This window comes from Chrysochloris asiatica, unplaced genomic scaffold, assembly GCF_000296735.1.
Source record: "Chrysochloris asiatica unplaced genomic scaffold, ChrAsi1.0 scaffold00030, whole genome shotgun sequence".
Lineage (NCBI taxonomy): Eukaryota > Metazoa > Chordata > Mammalia > Afrosoricida > Chrysochloridae > Chrysochloris > Chrysochloris asiatica.
In genome coordinates, this window is record NW_006408548.1 from 13587050 (window position 1) to 13591769 (window position 4720).

The 4720-nt window shown below is 42.8% G+C and overlaps 1 pseudogene; it reads right to left on the minus strand.

Annotated features, from left to right (window-relative positions):
* Positions 1-3247: 3247 nt before the first annotated feature.
* The window catches only part of LOC102824808, a 19583-nt pseudogene continuing 18110 nt past the window's right edge, over positions 3248-4720 (minus strand).

Here is a 4720-nt window from a genome sequence, read left to right on the forward strand (position 1 = left end):
GAAGAGCAAAGATATCAGTTTGAGGACTAAGGTGTACCTTACCTAAGCCATGGTATTTTCAGTAACCTCATATGCATGTGAAAGTTGGACAGTGACTAAGGAAGACTGTAAAAGAATTGATGGTGTTGGAGGAGAATATTAAAACTACCATGAACCACCAAAAGAGCAATCAAAATCTGTGTTGGAAGAAGCTGCTCCTTGGGAGCTAGTATGGCCAGTTTTTGTCTCTCTTACTTTGGATATAATATCAAGAGGGACTAGTCCCTGGAGAAGGACATTAGACTGGGCAAGAGGAGGGTCAAGAAGCATGAGGAAGATGCCCACCCCCTTCTGAGATAGTTTGTCACAGTAGAAGCAGTGTAGCATCCATGTTATGATTTGCCCAGGACCAAGCAGTGTTTCGTTGTATTGTGCATAAGGTCACTAAGAGTCGATGCTGATTTGATGGCTCCTAACAACAAGAGGATACCTTCTGTATGGTCCGACAGACATTGTGTCATGCTGGATATAAACACATCCTTTAGAAGATGTAATTTTTTTTTTTTTTTTTTTTTTTACCTCTTTGTAACAAGTTTCCACATAGTTAGTGATATAAAGCAAACTATGTTTATTATCTCTGGGGGTAAACTATGTATAGCATCTGGGGGTAAGATCCAGGCAAGAGCTATGAGTCCTCTAAACTGCAATATGGTGTCTTCTATTTGGTTCTGGAGTTCCAGGTGCTATTCCAAGGAGCTAGTAGGTTATGCGTTGCATTGCTAACCTGTAAGCTCAGTAGTTTGAATCCTCCAGCTGTTCTGTGGGAGGAAAATGAAGCAGACCCCCAGTGAGATGGATTGGCCAATTGGCAGGATCAATGTGCTCAAGTGTGGCAACAATAGTGAGGCTGTCCCAGGATCAGGCAGTGTTTTGTTCTGCTGTGCATAAGGTCCCTATGAGTCAGTACCGACTTGATGGCACTTAACAACAACAAAGCCTGTTAAAAAGTCATTGTGAATTGGACCTGACTCAGCAGCACACAACCACAACCACCATAGGTCCCAACTCACGTGAGTTTGGCAGAATTCAGTTCCTTGGAGCTGTAATATTGAGATTCCTGCTATCTGTCAAACTATCAGTTAGGGTCTGTTCCTAGTTCCAAAAGGCTTTCTCATAGGCCATCTCATATTCTGTTCTTCAAAGCCAGCAGAATAATCTCACTCCAGTCTGGCCTATGTAATATGATATAATCAGGGAGTGATTGTCCTATATCACCTTTAACATATTCAGTTGGAATTGATTCCATGGCAATGGTTTTCTTGGTTAGAAGCAAGCCACAGATTTGCTGCATTCACAGGAAGGGATATTATATAAAGTGTGACTCACTGCGGGGGGGGGGTAGGGGGACAGGGGGGAGTCATCTTAGAGTTCTGCCTTCCACAGGAGAGAAGAATCAGAGAGGATGGTTGTAGCAGGTCGTGTCAAACTAACAGTAACAGAGTGTCGATGCAGGTGTTATCCAACCTTATGGTTCTCCATGTTGGCTGCACATTGGAATTACCTGAGGACCTTTAAATAAATACTAATGCACAGACTGCACCCCTGGAGAGTGTGATTTACTTAGTCTAGGGAGAGACTTGGGCTTTTTTTTTTTTTGTCTTTTCCCTTTGGAAAGCTCACAGGTGGTTTGAATACATCCATGACTGAGAACTATTGATCTAGTCTAACTACTTTATTTCATAGATGAAGAAATTGAAATATAGGTTAGGTCTCATGAAATACATACATATGGTACAGGTAGTATTAGACCCAGATTTCCTGGCTTGTACTAGACGGTTAGTTATATGGGACCTTGTGGAGGTTGTACAGTTTTTCATATGAGCCTTGAGGATCTTCTGTGTGAGTTGGAACTGACTGGACATCACTAAACAACACAACAATGGATTGAATTACGTCCCAAAAATGTTTCTTGTAAATCCTAACTTCTATTCATGTGGTTATAATCCCATCTGGAAACAGTTTGTCTTTGTTAGGCTAGGGAGTTGGGATTAGTGTGGGGTGTATCTCGAGTCATTCGCTTTTGAGCTATAAAAGAGATTAAACAAGTGATTGAGGAGAGATGGGGTAAGATAGATGACAAGATTCAGAGAGAGCTCCAACAAACCAGGAGACAGAAGCTGAAGAGACAAGGAGCTCCCATTAGATACTAAAGAGGGAGCAAGCTTTCTCTAGAGACTGGTGCCCTGCATTAAAACTTCTAGCCTCCCAAACTATGAGAATATAAATTTGTAAAGGCCAGCCACTTTGGGTATTTTTGCTGTAACTGCATACATAAGTAAGACAAATGAACAAAAGTCCCTAAGTTGTTGGTAGATCTGACCAAAGCCAGATCAAATTATTTTGTACACTTCTTAGTACCAGAATGGTTTTCCAAAATTACAGGCTTGCCACAGCTTTAAGAGTAAAACAAACTTGATTTTGGAAAGCCTGTGTAATAATGATCCTTGGCATTTGGGGAACAGTGCTTTCCATCCTAACTTATTCCATATACTTACTCCTTACTTATCAACCATCTCATTTTCTAGTAGTGTGAGGTGAGAATAATTCTGGCTGTGTGTGATGGGTATGGTTGTCAACTTGGTTGGGCCATGCACTGCCATCACTAGGTGGTATGGGAGGTGACATTTATGACACTAAAATGTCTGTTCATAAAACTTTACACAGTTTTTAATCAGAAATTTACTATTTTTTATAAAAATATCCATGTAATTAGTTGTAAGACAAAAATACTATTTATAAATCCAGCTTAGTATATCAGTATACCTACAAGGCTGGTATGTGGCAATGCGGGTTAATGTGCTAGACTGCAAGGTCAGTGGTTCAGGCTTACCAGCCACTCCTTAGAAACCGTATACAGGCCCACTATGGGTCAGAACTGACTTGGCAGCACATAACAACAACAACAACAAAACTATGCAAAATGACTTTCTAAACCTTCTACTGTGCTCCTGTCTGAGCTATCATTACTACCCAATTATAATGACACTTTGAATCACATGGTCTTGTCTGCACACACTGCAAGAACACACTATTGCTTTCATTGCTGTTGATATTTTTATAATTGCTGATTTTGTCAGCTTTTCTAATGTTGTAGCTACAATATTTTGATAATTAGTATTTCTGAAGTATATCCATAAGTTTTAAATTTTTTTTTTTAAGGTTACACAATAATTTATTGAGAACCACCCCTCCTAGCACCTCCCAGTTTCTAGGTAATTTTTTCCTGCTAGTAGATCTTGTGTATTAGCTCCAGGTAGATGGCCAGGGGCAGGGGAGCATGATACTGCTCGATGAGACTTATAAGGGTGCTGAAACACTCTTCCTCATACTGCTTGAATACAGCAGGCAGCTCCATCTCCTCATACATTGCCTTCACTTGGGCCACCTTCTCTGTTTCCTTCTGCCCGTAATTCTCCTGCAAGATCTGGTGCTGTTCTGGAGAGGCCCGTTGCAGACACTGAGCTACCAGCCAGCTGCATTTATTGTCTTAGATGTCAGTGTCAACCTTGCCTGTCACACTGGGGTCATCAAAGAGGTCAAGGTAATCATCCTGAACCTGAAAGAACTTGCCCATCTCCAGCACAATCTTCTTGGCATTGGCATGTTCCTTCTCCCCATCAATGGCCGCCATATACATTGCAACAGCCACGGGAAGCTAAAAAGAGTAGAAAGCTGTCTTGTACTTGACAATAGATTTATAACTCTTTTCAGTGAATCTGCCAAGATCCACATTGGCCTTGGGGGTTAGTGATGAGGTCCAGGGTCTGTCCAATCTCTGTCTGATAGGAACTCTGCAAGAAGAGTTGATCAGATTCAGATAATAGAGCTGCTCCCGACAGTACAGCTTCAGCAGGCGGTAGATACACGCTTCCAGCAGTATGGACTCATTGATGGCACCCAGACCTATGTCTGGCTTCTAATACCAGTAGGGCTGCCCCCATTGGATAAGGGATGAATCCATGATGTCGTATAATACCAGGAAAAAAGCTTGGAGCAGCTCCACACACCAGCCTATGGTCAGGGCCCACTGAAGACTATCAGCATCCTGCTTCCTTGGCTCCACCAACTTGTGGAACACAGCCAGCACCATCAAACCTCAGTTGTACTTGCCCCCAAGGACATTGTACTCTAGGACCTTTCTGAGCTGAGCAATAGCGCCTCTTGTCTCCAGGTGCCCCATCTCATCCTCAGTCAGCACCTTGAGAATCTGGGAGAAGTGCTGGATGAAATCCTGCTTTTCTTGGGTATAAGTGTCTGATTTCTTTCTGGTCTCCATTCATTCTGAGGGTGGAGCAAAGTGCTCTGTTCCTGGATGCTGGACCTTGCTTGGTCCCTATCCACAGTTTTTTGGGTTTTTAAAAAATCTTTTATTGTGAATTATGTGAATGTTTACATGGGAGAACATTAGTTTTACATTCATCCAACGTGTATCATTTCATTGCCATGGTTACAATCCCTTCCATGCATCATCAACCAACCAAAAGGATACCCTACAAGCCTGCTCCCCCCCCTGCTCATCAGCACACAGCCCCCCTCCCTCTCTGTGTCTAAAGTCCCTGGCTGCTCCATCTCTCCAGGTCATCATCTCTGCCTCCATCTCAGGCATCACTGCTTCTCTGGGTAGGGTCCTGCCCTCCTCCCTTTACCCTTCATGGTCCCAGGGACCTCTGCTCCTAGACTG